Source organism: Camelus dromedarius, chromosome 9 (genome assembly GCF_036321535.1).
Source record: "Camelus dromedarius isolate mCamDro1 chromosome 9, mCamDro1.pat, whole genome shotgun sequence".
NCBI classification, from domain to species: domain Eukaryota; kingdom Metazoa; phylum Chordata; class Mammalia; order Artiodactyla; family Camelidae; genus Camelus; species Camelus dromedarius.
Window position 1 is genome coordinate 79109023 of NC_087444.1, and position 17958 is coordinate 79126980.

Sequence of the window (17958 nt, forward strand, 5' to 3'; positions counted from 1 at the left end):
GTATCATCCACCTGACCTCTTCTCCAAGTTGCTCATTCCTTAAACCTCTCATTTATTCTGCAAATGCTTATTTAATTAAATAGATGATGCACATAGATAATTCTATTGATATAGGAATTCTGTACCTATTTTAAGCTCCAGGCTTTGTTCCGGGGATACCATGGAGGAGGAAGGAAAACAAAAAACAAAAACCCGCAGTGCCTGCCCTAATGATGCTTATGACCACGTCTCAGATGCCGCAGCACACACGTGGGAAAATATATAGGGGATGACAGGCGTTGATAAGACCCGGAAAGACATCGCCACCGATTTAGTTTTCTTCCTTTATAACAGTAACCCATTTTAAATGGTTGCATCCTAACTCGGTGGTCGTAATAATCTCACAGGAAATATTGCGTAGCGAAAATTCAACCTCCCCTGTCCCAAGCCATCACTTACCCTTCTGGAATGTGGAACATCATTCTTTTATTTTTTTTTTCTATTGAAGTATAGTTCATTTACAATGTTGTGTTAATTTCTGGTGTACAGCACAGTGATTCATTTATACACACACACACACACACATGTGTATTCCTTTTCATATTCTTTTTCATTACAGTCCATTACAATGTATTGGATATAGTTTCCTGTGCTGTACAGTAGAACCTTGTCGTTTGTCTGTTTTATATATAGTAGTTAGTGTTCACAAATCCCAAACTCCCAATTTGTCCCTTCCCACCCCCTTTCCCCTCTGGTAACTGTAAGTTTGTTTTCTATGTCTGTGAGCCTGTCTCTGTTTTGCAAATAAGTTCATTTGTGTCCCCTTTTTTTTGAGATTCCATATGTAAGTGACATTATGTGGTATTTTTCTTTCTCTTTCTGGCTAACTTCACTTAGTATGATCATTCATCTCCTTGTCCACTTATGTTGCAGCAAATGGCATTATTTCTTTCTTTTTTATGGCTGAGTACTATTTCTGTGTGTGTGTGTATGTATAGTAGTTAGTATCTGCAAATCTTGAACTCCCAGTTTATCCCTTCCCACCCCCTTTCCCCCTGGTAACCACAATTTTGTTTTCTGTGTCTGTGAGTCTCTTTCTGTTTTGTAAATATAAATAAGTTCATTTGTATCATATTTTAGATTCCACATATAAGTGATATCATGTAATATTTGTCTTCCTCTGTCTGACATACTTCACTCAATACGATAATCTCTAGGTCCATTCATGTTGCTGCAAATGGTATTATTTCATTCTTCTTTATGGCTGAGTAGTATTCCATTATATAAATATACCACAGCTTCTTTATCCAGTCATCTGTTGATGGACATTTAGCTTGTGTCCATATCTTGGCTATTGTATATAGTGCTGCTGTGAACACTGGGGTCCAGGTATCTTTTTGAATTAGAGTTTTCTCTGGCAGCTGGCTCCAAAGCTCAGGGGTTAGAACACTGGTCTTGTAAAGTTTTCTCTAGAGATAGGTAATCATTTATCTTAAAATAAACAAGTGAAAGAGGGAGGATGTATCTTTCCAGAAATGAAAAATATTCCAAATTGTAAAATATACACAAGGCCAGCCCACTTTCTTCCCTCACATGGCCTAGGTAACCTCGTGGGCATGTGAGCTGGGACCTTCGTCATGGACTTGAGAAGCTCTGAGAGCCTGGGTTGAGCTTCTCATCCTGGTGAGCAATGCCCTCCCACCCCCAGGTGTCTCCTCCCAGCTCACTTCTCCCTTCCCTCGGTTCCAGAATCAGACAAAGAGGTCTCCTCCTGCCTGGACACTAACGCCAGCCTTGCCCACCTCCCCCAGCCCGCCTTCCTAAAGGGCTTACCCTGCACACAAAGAGCACCCTCTGTCCTCCTCTCCATGTCCTAGGCCACTCTGCCTTTCAGAAAGTTTTCCTTCCTCCAAATAATGCATTGACACTTTCATACATTTACAAATATTTATCCATGAAGCACCTACTATGTGCACTGTGATGGGTGGGGGAGGGAGGAGTGCAGGAGGAAACCAAGAAGGACAGTCTCCTTTCTCACAGACTGGAATTCACTCTGTAGCAAGGTTGGGGGCAGATAGTAAAAGAGAAACAAGGGGTGGGGGACGTGGGAGACATTGGTCGAAGTGTAGAAATTTCAGTCGTGCAGGATGAGTGCGTTCTTGAGAGCTAATGTACAACGTGGTGCCTGTAGTTAATGCTGCTACACAAGTGTACACTTTGTGTACTTGACTTTTGCTAAGATCCTCAATGTTCTCACCAGAGACCTGCACGAAGTTGTAACTGTGAGGCAATGGATGTGTTAACTTGATCGTACTAATTGCTTCACGATGTATACGTATGTCAAAGCATCACGTTATATAATTACAACTCAGTAAAGCTGGAAAAAAGACATGAAGAAGGTAACTTCAGGTCCTAGCATGACGTGTATGAAATAAAACAGGGTAATGAGTGGAAAGTGAGAGTAGGGAGCAAGGAGGAAGTTCTTTTGCCTTCACTGGTCTGGAGGGCAGCCCAGGACGGTGCATTTTTAATTGTGCATCTCCCCCCATCCCGGTTCTGAAGCAGGTAAAGTCTGAAACACACTTTTTTAAAACCCTGGCTACACTGTGACTGCACGGTGCCAAGCGATGCACAAGCAGCATGTATTAGAACCCTCACCACAATCCAGGGACCCAGAAAAAACACATACTTCCCCACTTTTAGAAGAGAAAGCTGAGTCTCAGAAAGATGAAGTCACTTTCCCATGATCGCATATGTTTACTCAATCCCTCCACAAATATTTATTGAGAACCAATTACCGTGGCAGGCCGGGGCTGTGACCACACGGTCTGGAAAGTTCCATCCGCTGAGCGTCTCCCGGCCTCCCCGCTCCGCCTCTCCGGCTGCAGTTTCCATGGTAACCGAGCTGCCCGCATCGCTGAGACCCGCGAGCGCGCTTGAGGGCCAGGGCAGAGCAATCGAAAGCAGAGCTGTCGAGCTGGGGAAGGGCGCGGTCCGGCGGAGGGCGCAGGCTTTCTGAATCCCTATTTGGGATCTGGGGACATCTTTTGGTAACAGCACAATTTCAAATGGGCACAGTTTAAAAAATGTCTTTGCAGAAGTCGTTGCGGGAGGGGGAACCCGGCTGCGTGTGTCTCTGCAGACACGAGTAAAAGTCACAGGTGTCCTTTCCGCAGCAGCCTCCGGCGCCAGTGGCAGAAACAGCCTCTGTCCTCGCCAGTTATTAGTTATTTGACCGATGTATTCATTCAACAGCTGTTTATAGATTACTGTTTGCCAGACACTGTTCTAGGTGGTGGAAATCTAAAACAGACATAGCCTTTGTTCTTATGGGAGTTGGCATCCTACTCAAAGATATAGTAAATAGAAATAGATGTATGTAAATACAAGCACATACGTATTTATATATAAATGATATATGCAAACATATAATATATAAGTATATATAGACACATATGTCTCTGATATAGTATTACATTCTCTGAAAAGTAAAATACTGGGCTAGGGCACAGACAGTGACAGGTCAGAAACTATTGGGGAGTTTGCCAGGAAAGGTAGACCACCTCTCTCTGTTGACAGGTTGGCAGATTCTGTACATGCATGTCCCCCCAAAACTCAAATCTGAACTGTTCTCCTGGGACAATATTGGACCCCAACCCTCCTAATACAAATAATTCCTAGTTTCTCCAAACCCTCCTACACTGTTGGTGGGAATGGAAACTGGGGCATTCACCATGGAAAACAGTATGCAGGTTCCTTAAAAAACTAAAAATAGACTTACCGTATGACCCATCAATCCCATTCCTGGGCATATATCCAGAGAAAAGATACATGCACCCCTGTGTTCATAGCAGCACTATTTACAATAGCCAAGACATGGAAGCAGCCTAAATGTCCATCTACAGATGACTGGATAAAGAAGATATGATATGATATATATATATATCTACCTATATGTATATTTATATATATTTGATGGGATACTACTCAGCCACAAAAAAGAACAAAATAATACCATTTACAGCAACATGGATGGACCCAGAGATTAATATACTAAGTGAAGTAAGTTTGACAGAGTAGGACAAATATTGTATGATATCACTTACATGTGGAATCTAAAAAAATGATACAAATGAACTTATTTACAAAACAGAAACAGACTTACAGACATGGAAAACAGTCCTATGGTTACCAAAAGTGGAGGAGGGGATAAATTAGGAGTTTGGGATTAACAGATACACACTACTATATATAAAGTAGATAAACAATAAGATCCTACTATAGCACAGGAAACTATATTCAATCTCTTGTAATAGCCTATAATAGAAAAGAATCTGAATATATATATAAATATATATATATATATGAGTCACTTAGCTGTTCATCTGAAACTAACACAACATTGTAAATCAACTATACTTCAATAAAAACATTCCTAATTTCTCCAGTACCCAACGTTAACAGATCAGATGAGATCCAGGTTTAGCTGAAGAGAAAACAGTACCCATAAAAGATGGAAGAAAAGAAGCTTCTTGTGTGAGAGGTTGACACTCCCTAGTTGATCAGTGACAGAGAATTTTCCTCTGTGGCTTTGTGACTTTCAAGAATCTGCACTCTTCCCAAATATCTACTTGATATTTCAAGTAGTCATTAAAAATATGCACACTGGGGGCTAGATTTATTCATGTAATACAGGATAAACAAGACAGACAAGGTCTATACTTTCATTGAGTGTCCACAGTCATGCAGGGACACAGAAAGCAAATGAGTAAGAAACAAATTGACGAGATTATCTCAGACTCTGAAACTGTGCAAAGGAAATATGATGCGAGTCACAAATGCATACCACAGGAGCCATTTTATTTGTTTTGGGCTTTTTGTTTGTTTGTTTCGGGGGGGGTAAGTAGGTTTATTCATTGATTCATTCATTCATTTATTTTTAATTTAATGGCGGTACTGGGGATAGAACCCATGACCTCGTGCATCCTAAGCATGCACTCTACCACCAAGCTACACCCCAGCCCTCACAGGTGTCATTTAAAATTTTCCAGTAGTCATACTTAAAAAGACATAGGTGAAAGTCATCTTAACAGTCGGTTTTATCAAACCCTACATATGCAAAATATTACCATTTGAACCAATGACACCAATGTAAGAAAAAATGATCAGTGAAGTGTTTTACTTTGTTTCTTTGTAGGTTTTTGAAATCCCACATGTAGTTCACAATTACAGTGGATCTCAGCTGGGGCTAGCCACGTTTCGGGCACTCAAATAACCACAAGTGTCTTGCAGCGACCATACCGGAAAGCAGAGCTCTAAAAACTGCTGTGAAGAAAACCATCAGGGTAAGGGGAACAGAATGACGATTGGGAAGGCTGGGTGAATACTTGGACAAGGTATTTTGCTCCAGGAAGTTTAGAGAGCAGCCTGGGAATTTGCCTGTCGACAAGCCTCCGCCTGCCCAGCTGATCCCCAAGGCACACCTAGGTGGTAAGGCCTGGGCAGAGCCAGGTAACTAACCCTCCCCACAGCTCTGTCGGCTGGGAGTGATGGTTACACCCCTTTGCGGAAAGCAAAGTGAGGCGTCAGAGAGGTGAGACCAAAGACCCTTATATTTTCACTCACTTGCAAATAATAAATACAGGTATTTATTGACCAGCTGCTTTGTGCCTCGGCTGAGATTTTGCATCCACAAATTTTGTGTGATTTGAGGGCCTGGAAAATTCCAGTCTCCCAGCCTCCCTCCGGTTGCACCTTCCTCACCCCTTTCTGTCTCCGACTCCAGCTGTAGTTTCCATGGCAACAGTTTCCATCGCTAACGTCAGTCGAGTACCCTTGAGGGGACCGAGGGATAGTCGACAAAAGAATAGCCCAGACTGGGGACAGTGTGCCTCGGAGGGAGGGTTAAGTCCTGCAGCCCCCCACCCACCCACATTACTGGCCACGCAAGCCTTCAGTGCTCATTAAAAGGTCTCCGTGAATGGGGTTTTTGCAGAAGGACAAAAATAAAAGTGACCATTCAAGAAGCCTCTAGCTTAGGGAAACCACAGGGTCACCGTTAGGCGGCTGCCGCAGGGGCTGGTGACATGCCCACTATCTGTTCTCACTATTCAGCTGAATCCCGTTCTCCTCGGACACAAGATTGAGTGCCTGGGACACTGGGCACTCGAACGTAATTGTGAATACCATTTTGAAACACCCTTTACTATAAGGAATGCAGACAGGCTTCAAAACTTCAAGGGTCTTTCTCCCCAACAAACACAAGGGTGAGGGTTCCCACTTAGCCTCATTTCAAAAGATTTGGGCACCATTAGCACCCAACTGCCCGACGAAGCTAACAAGAATTTGAATGAAACCGAAGAATTAACCATGACTCATGACCCAAATTACATTACTTTCAAGATTAGTGGCGGGGAAGGAGGGGGAACAAAGGGAGACTGTCTTAGTCGGTGCATTCAGAAATTGATTGCTGTTGATTTTGAGACGACACAATTACTAATCACAATTCGGAATCTCAGGACAGGTGCTTCCAAATGGGACTTTTGATGGCTGGGGAAATTCTCAGTAACTTGGTGCCTCAGGAAGGGAAGCAGATGGTGCCGGGGACAAAGGGTTGAACACCTGCTTGAGCAAATGTTTGCTTGTCTTTTTTTTCCCCCAAGAAACTGTGTAAACTGTCAAGTGTTTTCTTCTAATGACTATGGGCCTTTTCACAGATTGTTTTTCTCAAAACCATGGCCATTCTGGCCCTAAAATATGGTCCTAAGTAGATAGCAGTTTAGAGAGGAGAGTTGGTGTGGAGGTTTGTGTGCAAAATAAACTCAAAAAGCGTTTCTCCTTGGGCAGAATTTATGTCCCAGTCCTCAGCAGAAGGGACAAAGAATGAAGAGTTCAGAGATCATGACAAACACCCATGCAGGTCGTTATTTTGAGATTCCCCAGCGTGTGGGCAAGTCATGAACCAGCCAGGGACACTGAGCCACACTCGCCACTCCTGCCGGCGTCCCTCTGCTTGGTCATATGAAAACCTGAGTTTTTACCAACTCTACTTTTTAGTGTGTCACAGCTCAAAATAAACTCAACATTCTTCAAGAGGAGACTGGCTTAATAAATTCTGATGAATGCATTCGACAGAGTTCTATGCAGCTGTGCAAAATTCTAAGGAAGTTCTTTAGGGACTGAAAAAGCAAAATATACAAGGAAGTGAAAGCAAGGTGCAGAACAGTACGAAGGGGGGAAAGGAACATATAATACATACACATACAATTTAGTAATGTAATAATATATGACATTATCTAAAAATTATTAAATACATAATATACAAAAGCTATAGCTGTATATGGGTAGACTAGTTGTCACAACATGAGAGGGGCACTGGGTGACTGGCAGACAGGGGTGAGGTCTTAAGTCAATGCTATAGACTGATGTGGCTCCCCAAAATTCATATGTTAAGATTTAATCAGGGGAGTGTACAACTCAGTGACTGAGTGCACGCTTAGCATGCACGAGGTCCTGGGTTCAATCCCCAGTACCTCCATTAAAGAAATAAATTAAATTTTTAAAAAACCTAATTACTCTCACTCCCCCAAAAAAAGACTGATTAAAAAAATAAATAACTAAAAATTTTAAAAAAGACTTAACCCCCTATGTGATGGTATTAGGAGGCAGGGGCCTTTGGGAGGTGATTAGTTCATGACAGTGGGGTCCTCTATTTTTTTTAATTGGCATATAGTTGATTTACAATGTTGTGTTAGTTTCTGGTGCACAGCCAAGTGATTCAGTTATATATATATATATATATATATATATATATATATACACACACACAATACATACATGTATTCTTTTTCAGATTCTTTTTTGTTATAGGTTATTACTAGGTACTGGATCTAGTTCCCTGCGCTCTACAGTAGGACCTTGTTGTCTATCTGTTTCATATACAGTTGTGAGCACGGGTTTGGTGCCTTTATGAAGCAGGCCCCCAGGAGCTCGCTCGCCGGTCGCAGTGAAGTAGGCAGTGGCCTCCCCAGACACGCACTGTGCCGTCCCCTCTCCCACACTTACTGATTCAGGGTTATCTGTGGGTTCTAACTTCAGTGTATGGGTGAGGATGTGTTACCCCCAGAATTTAATTTTCCCTGGAACTGTTCCAGCTCTGAACGTGAGAACCCCTTCAAGCTGGTGTCTGTGTCGTTCTGACTTCCTTTTCCCCTTTTTCAGTCATTCTCTACGTGCAGGCCTGAGATATTCCAGGTGCATGCCGTGTTTTTCTTGCCGAGCTCTGCAATCAGCCATTTCTCCAAGGAGCCCAGGTCTCTTGAGTGGAGAATGGTATTTGGAAACCAGGGTCTCCTCTTTCATACGTCATGTTTGGGAAAATAGGTTTTATCCTAAAGACAGCAGAGTTTTGACTAGAGGAGGGAGACAGTCATACTTGCATTTTAGAAAGGCCACTTCAGCTGTGAGTGTGGCAAATAGATTGGTGAACACAGAGTTCCCAAAAATACAGCCCTTTTTGTACCATCTTGATTTTTGCCATATTAGTAATTTTTTTTTGCTGTGTTATGAGATACTTAATACCTTTCTTTCCTTTTAAATGGCTGTCTGTTATACCTGAAATATAAATTCTCTTTGAAAGGAACTTTGAATCACTACTGTGAATGGAAACACCATTTTCTCTTACCATGGAAAATAAAAACAGGCATGCGAGAACACACACACACACACACACATAATGTTGTTTACCATCCGTCAGACCCCACTGACGGCCAAGGCTCTGGGCCTAGGATCTGCTTTTGTTTGTTTGTTTGTTCACAGGAGATACTGATGATCAGCATGATCAAAGACGTTCAGAACAAACTAAGACGTTGTCCTTCATGGGATGTGAAGGCCCCAGAGATACTGAAAAGGTAATTTTTTTTTTTGCTTCTTTTGATTCAAACATTATTTAATGCCATCTGTCTAGCATCTTATTTAATCTCTTGAGAACACTGGGGGTGGGGGGGCATGTCACACGCCGGGCAAACATCGGGCAGGGGACTGAAAAGCGGTGAGGGGAGGAGTCACAAATCCAGTGTGTATTTCCGTCCAGTGTGGAGAGAAGACAAGCGGGCATTTGGGAGCGAGCTGCAGACGAGGGTTCTGGGGGCAGAGTCAGCAGGACCTGGGATGGGGTTTAGGGAAAAGGGCTGAGTCAGGAGGGCTTGGGGCTCAAGTACTTTGTGGGTGGCAGGGACCCCTAGAGGTAGGCCAGACGGGGGAGCTGGAGGGAGCTCCTGGGAGTTAGTCATTGTCATCCAAGTGGGTATAATTATGGGATGGACCAGGGTGCAGGTGCAGGGCTTGGAGAACAGACTGGACAGCATTTTTCTCAGTAGAGGGAGATAGTATGGGGTTGACCCAGGTAGATAAAGGGAGGAAAGATTAGAAATCCACTTCTGAACCCAATGATCTACATATAAATTATTGAAATTGGCCAGACAAGTTGGCAAGATGGAGGGACAAACGGGCACATGTGACATCTGCAAAGTTTTTAGGGCAAGCCTTGTCATCGCGTTCCCAGTCGCACACGGGACGTCTCTGGTACTTCATGGCGGTTTCTACATCGGCTGCGGTTTGTTGCTAGTTTCCTAAACTGGCTCAGTAATGGATGGCGACTTTACCAAACTTTTTTTTTTTTCATTCCTGATGAGTCAACTAGGTCATGACGTGTTACCTCTGCACATCTTGTTGGAGAGAGCGGGGAGCATTTTGTTTAGGACTTTTATACGCCTATTTGTGATGAGATAAGCCTGCCATTTTCCACTCTAGTAAAGCCCCTGATAGATCAAAAATGAAAAAAGAAATCTGCTTCTGAGCAAGCATGCATGATCAGGATTAAGAAGCCATTTAGAATTTTCACACGAGGTCCAGTGACTGATGGGCCCTCAGCTTCCCAGAATTCCATGCAATTTCCGTTGTGCTAAATGCCAGGATGGATTCCAGGCAGAACATACATCTGTAGCCTAAGGAATTGAACAAGATTATGGAAGTGCCCGCTCCCACACCTAAGGAGTGGTAACTGTTCTTGCAAATTATCATCCCTAGACTATCCTGTTAGCCTGCTTTTCCCCTAAGGAGTCAGGAGGGAGGGGCTGACCAATCCTGCAGTCTCATTAGTTTGCTTTTAAGTCTTTCAACGGATTGGATAAAGTCCATCAACAATATGGCAGGTAGCTGGCTTTAAGTCAACTGATTTAAATGTTAATCACAGCTGCAATGTAAAATATCTTTGATAATATATTACATAGAAATGTATCATCTATAACATATTACATAGAACTATATATCTATAACATATTCTATTGTTATAACATAAATTATTATAATACAAATTTATCTTTCCTATTGGTTCTGTCTTGGGAGCCCAGACTAATCCACAGGCCTACTTTGATGGTGATCTGATCTAGAGAAAGAAATATGTACACGGTATTTTTTTTTCATTTTTCATTTTCATTGGGTAGAATTGTTACAATTTGACTGCACATATGAAATATATTGCATGTAAATACATATACAAAATATACTGCACATATGTTTTAATTTACATATTTAGAGCTTCAGCTTTTTAAACTTACATAGTTACCAAAGGAATAAAGCCAACCACAAAGTAAGAATTAATTCAAAAAGATACATATACCCTGCTATTAACAGCAACATTGTTTATAACTGCCAAGATACAGAAGCATCCTAAGTCCACATCAACAGATGAATGGGTGAATAAGATGCAGCAAATATATGTAATGGAGCACAACTCACCCATAAGAAAGAAGGATATTTTGCCATTTGTGGCCCTTCATTCACTTCTTTTTTCTTTTCACTTCAAAAACCAGAATTTTATAACTGGCATAAACAATTCCATTGCATGAAAAACAACAAACTACCTAGAAGTAAATTTAACCAAGGAGGATATCTATACTCTGAGAACTGTAAAACACTGATGAAGGAAACTGGAACACACTATTTTTGAGAAGTGCGTAGAACAGGGAAAAGATGAAGTTGACTCAGGGGGACGTGCAGATGGACTGGATGCAGGGGTTCCAGAGAAAGAGATGAATAAGGAATTACTTCTGGGTTTTCATCTTAAACAACCTGCTCGATCATGACGGCACTTACTGATACAGGCCAGCCGGGAGCACGAGAGGGAGAGATGAATGTGGCTACGGTAATTACCCGAGGAGTACGTGTAGGCGGTGTGGACAGGCTGGGGGCAGCGGAAATGGAGAAAGAATTGGAGGGATATAATGAGAGACAGCATGAAGAGAGTACAAGCACCGAGAGCTCGTGCTCAGGGAGAGAAGGCAGCGAGGATGCTTACCGTCCCCTCGGTGGCCAGATAGCTCGCACGTCATCGACGGAATTTTCCACTGAGCTACAGGCCAGGCTGCATTCCAAGAACTATATACATCTCCCCTGTAATTAAGGATGGGGAAGGCTTCTCCTAGACACAAAATAATGTGGACCGTATTTCGGAGACATCTGTTTAAAGTCACAGTTGTCTGAATACCCACCTGTTTAGCAAATTATCCCTGGATTCAATCCTCCACCAGTTTTCATCCAAATTTGGGGAACTGACAACACTGACTTTTATAATCTGCAGGCTTTTGTTTATTTAGAAGTGTTAAGCATGGTGTCTGGCACACAATAAGTCCCCATGGAATGTTTCTGGAATCAATTTCCCTAGTGTAGTCAAAAGGAAGGAAGCATCTCGTGTTACCCAATTTGTACCCTCTTTTTGAAAATGTAGAGATCTAGTTTGCACTTACCGAAGTACATGTCTGTGTGTGTATACGTAGAGGCATATCCAAAAAGAAGTTGATGAATTCGGGTAAATGTTAACCTTCGTTGTTTGGATTCTGTGCACTGGATGGGATGCTAAAAGCTTCTTTAGGGTCCCTGAATAGGCAGGAGCTTCTAAACTCCATTTTACGGATGAGGGAACTGAGGCTTGGAGAGACTAACTCACGTAGCAGTGAACACCCTTAAACACTTTGCTCAAACAGCTAACAGCCCCCTTAGCTGTGTCTCCACCTCCTGACAGTGGTCTTTAATCACATCACCCCTGGGGTGATCTCATTTGCAGGCTCCTGACTTGAATCACAAACATACTGGTGGCTCCAACATGCATACTCGGGTTAGAGCACTCAGAATAGAGTTAAAATACAGGACACCCAGTCAAACATGAATTTCAGATTAAACAGCCAATAATTCTTTTTAGTTTTTTTTTTTTTTTTGCGGGGGAGGAGGTTTATTTATTTACTTACTTTTTTAAGAGGAGGGACTGGGGATTGAACCCAGGACCTTGTGCATGCTAAGCATGTGCTCTACCACTGAGCTCTACCCTCCCCTCAAACAGCCAATAATTTTTAATAAACTTTGAATTTTAAGATAGATTTAGCTCTGGGGGAAATCTGCAAAGATAGCAGAGAGAGTTCCCATGGAGTCCGCACCTGGTTTCCCCTATTATTAGCATTTTACGTTAATATGACTTGTCACAATTAACGAACTAATATTCACACGTTAGTATCGGCTCAAAGTCCCTGCTTTATTCAGATTCTCCTTGTTTTTACCTAGTGTCTTTTTTCTGTTCCAGGACCCCACGTGGCATTTAGTCGTCATGTCCCCTGAGCCCCTCTTGGCTGTGACAGTTTCTCAGACGTTCTTTGTTCTTGAAGACCTTGACCGTGTTAAGGACTAGTCAAGTATTTTGCAGCGGATCCCTCCGCTGGGACTGTCCGATGTATTTCTCATGATTCCAACTAGGGTTGCGGTGTTTGGAGGAAGGTGACCACGGGGGAAAAGTGCCACTGCTATCCCACTATATCAAGAGGACACACCGCTGAGGGTAACCAGGGGCACCTGGGAGAGGGAGTGTGGGTGAGTTTCTCTGCTGTGAGTTTCTCCTCTCCTTGTCTCTTCCCACATTGTACTCTTTGGGGGGAAGGGCGTTCATGAGGCTTATTTATTTGTTTGTTTGTTTATTTATTTTTTAAGTGGAGGTGCTGGGGATTGAACCCAGGACCTCGTGCCTGCTCAGCACCCGCTCCACCACTGAGCTCTATCCACCCCCCCTAAATTGCACTCTGGGAAGACGTCACCAGGCACAGCCTGCTCTTAAAAAGTAGAGTTATGCCCCGCCGCCTTGGGGGTGGAGTATCTACATAAATTACTAGGAATTTTTCTGTACAGGAAATTTTTCTCCTTAAAAATTTTTTTCCAGTGTATGTGTCATGCAACATGTGAGACATACTTATGCTTAAAACTTGCATTTTTTTTTAATCTGAAATTCAAATTTAACTAGATACCCCTTTTTTTTTTTTTTTTTTTCTGAAAACCCAACCCCAGACCCATATATCTATCTGCAGCTTTGACATCTCTACTTGGGTGTCTAACAGGCACCTCAAAATAACAAATCCAAATCTAAGCCACTGAAATCCACCTCCCCCACCCAACCAGCAGTTGCTGCACTGCTGCTGAAGGCCTAGAACCTGGGAGCCGTCTTTGACTCCTTCTCCCACATCTGATAACTAGTCCATCGGAAAGTCAGGTCCAATCCTCACCTGAAAATACATCTACAAATTCAGCAACTCCTCACCAAGCCCAGTGTCCCTGCCCTGGTCCGTGCCACCAACAGCTCTTGCCTGAGTGTCTGCAGGAACCCACCCCCTCAAACCTACTTTCCCAACCTCCATCCTGGCCCCCTGAGTCTATCCCCAACAGGGCAAAATCGTGCTAGTTACCCTGAATGTGAGTTAGAGTCTGTCTTTCCTGTTTAAGGTCCTCCTGTGCTTCCATCTTGCTCAGAGCAAAAGCCAAAGGTGCTGGCTGAGACCTTACAGGCTTCTTCGCTCTCTGTCCGCAGTTCTGCTCCCTTGACACTGACCTCTCTCCTCTCCCTTCACGCCACTCCGGCCACACCGACCTCCAGCAGGCCGGGCGTGGCCCCCCTGTACTGCTGCTGCTCCTCTACCAGCAACACAGTCTGGCTGGCTTCTCTGTGCCTGCAAGTCCCCCTCCCCTACGCAGAGACGCCTTGCCTGGATACCTGAAATTTCTCCCCTCTGCATTTTGTATTTTTTTTTTCCCCGTTTTGTATTAATTTCTCCTGAGGAGGCGAAAAGCAAGCCCTGACATGCAGGAGCTTGGTGTTCTGTGAAACAGCAGCCAACACGAGTGTTTTCCAGGAACATCAGCCTCAGAAAAGGCCACTCAGCAACCTTGGTGGATCGAGGCACAGACACAGCCGCCCCGTGATCACGTCTGAACACAGACATGAGCGTCAGCCCGGCCGCAGAAGTGACCAGACAGTCCTCTCTCCTGGCCGGTACTGCTTCTCAACCGATTTCCGCTCTCGCCTTCCTCCAGTGACCCTCCTCCTCCAGGAGATCTATCAAGAAACTCAGTCATAGAATTACCCTGGCTTCCTGACGGCATCCAATCTAGAACAAAGCCCAGCTTCCCGAAGCTCTCCTCAAAATCCCCTAGCTCGAACCCAAGTCCTATCCTAGGTTGTTCCTAACGCGAGCTTGCGCGCAGCTTCCTACCGCGTGCCTCCTCCCTCGTTTTAACCAACGTGTTCAGCTGCGGGTGTCTTCCCGCAAGGACACTCCTTAACATTCAGCACTAACAGCGTAAATACTTCTTTTTATCATGTGCATTGTCTTTAGCTCTTTTGGGGGGGGGGGGAGCGGGTAGATAATTAGGTTTATTTATTTATTCTTAGAGGAGGCACTGGGGACCGAACCCAGGACCTCGTGCGTGCTAAGCGTGTGCTGCACCACTGAGCTGTACCCTCCCCCCTTGTCTTAAGCTCCTTGAGAACAGCGGCTGGCGAAGTAAGGGGGCCGCGACTTTTTGCAAGAAAGTACCCAGGGGACAAGTTCAGAGGCAGAAGCGCGCCGGCGCGGGCCGCGCGGGCCTGGGCGACTGTGCTCCCCGCCTCCCCCTTCTCGAAGCCCCCGTGTCCCCTCTCTGGGAGGTATTTCCCTCTTTGGGGGGGAAAGGGGGAGAACTGAAATACACCTGCAGCCAGAACGCTCTTCCTTTCCAGGACGAGCGGGACCCTTCCCCGCCGAGGGACTTGGCGGCGGCGTCCCCGCAGCGCCCCCTTCCGGCAGCCGGCCTCCAGCGCCGCGAGCGCGCGTCCCGCCGCGAGGCCTCGGGCGCCGCGGGCCGGGAAGGGCGGAGGCCCGCCCTGGGTCGGCCCCCTCGCGCCTTTGAGACGCCGTCCCTGCCCGGCCCCCGAGCGCAAGCGGCTGAGAGGGTGTGAGCTGATTCCGCAGGCGAGGGGCGCCTCCCCCGCCCCTCTTCCCACCTGCGCTCTTCTGGCCGGTCCGGGTTTGGGGGGAAGCCTCCCCGCTCACCTGAGCGCCCATCCCCGCCGTGGCCTGCTCGCCCCTGGCGGCTCTGCAGTCCCTGTCCCTCTGCACCCTGGCAGGGCTCTTCCCCAGGACCCCAGCCCCCCATGGGTCTGCGCTCTTTCAAAGTACGTGCCTTTTTTTTTCCCCCAAGATTTTCATCCTTTATTTATTGATGTATTATCAACTTTTTTCCTTTGGGGGGTAATTAGGTTCCTTTATTTATTTTTAATGGAGGTACTAGGGGTTGAACCTGGGACGTCCTGCTTGCTAAGCACGCGCTCTACCAGCGAGCTACAACCTTCCCCCTAGTTTTTTGGGATTGCTGTCTTTCTTGAATCAGACAGGAACTTTGATTTTTTTTAACTTTGATTTTATTTTTTATTGAAGTGTAGTTGATTTACAGTGTTAGTTGCAGGTGTTCAAAATAAATTTCTGGCATTTCCATCCTTTCAACGAGAATACTTTGAAGGTTTGTACACCCGTGTTCATAGCAGCATTATTCACAAAAACTAGACTGTGGAAGAGACCCAAGTGTCTGGCGAGTAATGAATAGGTAAATGAAATGTGGTGTATCCACACAATGGGATATTATTCCATCTTAAAAACGAAGGAGATTTTGACATATGTACAACATGACTGAACCTTGAGGTCATTATACTACGTGGAATAAACCAATCACAAAAGGACAGATACCCTACGATTCCACTTAACATGAGGTATCTAGCGTACGTCGGGCAGTCAAGTTCACACTCACAACATCTAACATTGGTTTGATTGGTTCAAACAGATTCAGACTTTCCCAAATGCCTCCTGATTCTTTGCCACTTCGATATCACCTCTGCTGAGAAGTCCTCCTAGATTTACCCCCTGTAAAGGACATCTGCCTCTGTTATTCTCTGTTTTAGGGATAGGCAAACACTTTCTGTAAAGGGCCAGGCTGTAAATTCGGGGGGCTTAGTGGCCCACAGTTCTCTTGCTATTGTAACAGGAAAGCAGCCATAGACAATGTGGAAATGAATTGCTGTGGCTGTGTTTCAATAAAACTTTATTTATGGACACTGAAAAAAAGGATACATGGAAGATTAGCTCTGCTGTAGGACTTGCCCCTAGGCTGGGGTGGGGGGCACCCTGGGCAATAGGACAGGCTGCCCAGGTGAAGCTCACATTATAGGACAGGAAGACAGATCATTATTAGCACATGACCCGATTTTCAAAACTCACTCCAGATATGGGCACATGTTCTGAAGAAAACGAAGCAAGGTGATATTTTAAAGAGTGAATGTGTGAGGGGTGGTGTACAGCTCAGTGGTGGAGTGCATACCTAGCATGCATGAGGCCCTGGGTTCAATCCCCAATACCTCCATTAAAAATAAACGAATAAACCTCCGCCCCACCCAAAAAATCACTACGCATTTTTTTTCTTAAAGAGTGAGTAAAAGTCATAGAAAACAAACTTATGGTTACCAAGAGGGAACGGGGGTGGGAAGGGATACATTGGGAGTTCGAGGTTTACAGATACTAACTACTGTATATAAAATAGACAAACAAGTTTATACTGTATAACACAGGGAACTATATCCAATATCTTGTAGTAACCCATAGTGAAAAAGAATATGAAAACAAATATATGTATGTATATGTATGACTGCAACATTACACTGGACACTGGAAATCAACACATTGTAACTGACTATACTTCCACTTTTTTAAAAACTGAGACAAAAAGGGTGAATATGAAGACGAAAGCTTTTGCTTCCTTAATTTTAGGGGCCCCGGGATTCTCCATTTTTAACAACTGTCCCCCTCCAGCAAAGTGCTCTGAGGCATGTGGTCTCTGGGCCCCACTTTGAGAAACACAGGCTGAAAGGCATCAGTTTCTGGTGCTAAGCACTTTACAAGAGGATTTGCTTTAAGCCCACGCCAACCTCATGACCAAGGAATGCTTGTAATTGGTGTTCTAGAAGAGGAACCTGGGGCTTGAAGAGGCAAAGCGACATGCTGAGTTTCTTTTTGTCTTTTTTTCTGAAACAATTCTGCCTTTATTTCTATTACAAAGTGCAATTTATCTGCCCTTCTGTAATTGTGGGGGTTTTCCTTTCTTAAATTTACTTTTTTATTGACATACAGTTGATTTACAATGTTGTATTAATTTCAAGTGTACAGAATAGTGATTCAGTGATACATATACTATGTGTGTCTATATATATATATTCTTTTTCAGATTCTTTTCCATTATAAGTTATTACAAGATACTGAATATAGTTCCCTGTGGTATATCATATATATATACTGCTATACAGTAGATCCTAGTTGTTTGTCTAGTTTATAGTGATATGTACCTATTAATCCTAAACTTATACATATGTGAAATATTTTTGTATATATGCATCTTATTATTTTTTTTTTCCTTAGTAGAGGTATTGGGGATTGAACCCAGAACCTCGTGCATGCTAAGCAGATGCTCTACCACTGAGCTACACCTTCCCCACTACATGTCCACATTTTTTATGTCCCTATAAGATGCAGAAACCAGATGAGCTGCCTCAATGTGGGGGGGGGGGTTAGATTAACATCTCAATCT

General features: G+C 44.0%; 1 long non-coding RNA gene across 1 annotated transcript; it reads left to right on the forward strand.

The window, feature by feature from the left end:
* Nucleotides 1-5160: 5160 nt before the first annotated feature.
* LOC116154679 (uncharacterized) lies at nucleotides 5161-14661 on the forward strand. Its single transcript, XR_004138615.2, has 4 exons — nucleotides 5161-5324; nucleotides 8797-8888; nucleotides 12611-12862; nucleotides 14202-14661. It is a non-coding gene; the product is annotated as an uncharacterized LOC116154679 (long non-coding RNA).
* The last annotated feature ends 3297 nt before the right edge of the window (nucleotides 14662-17958 follow it).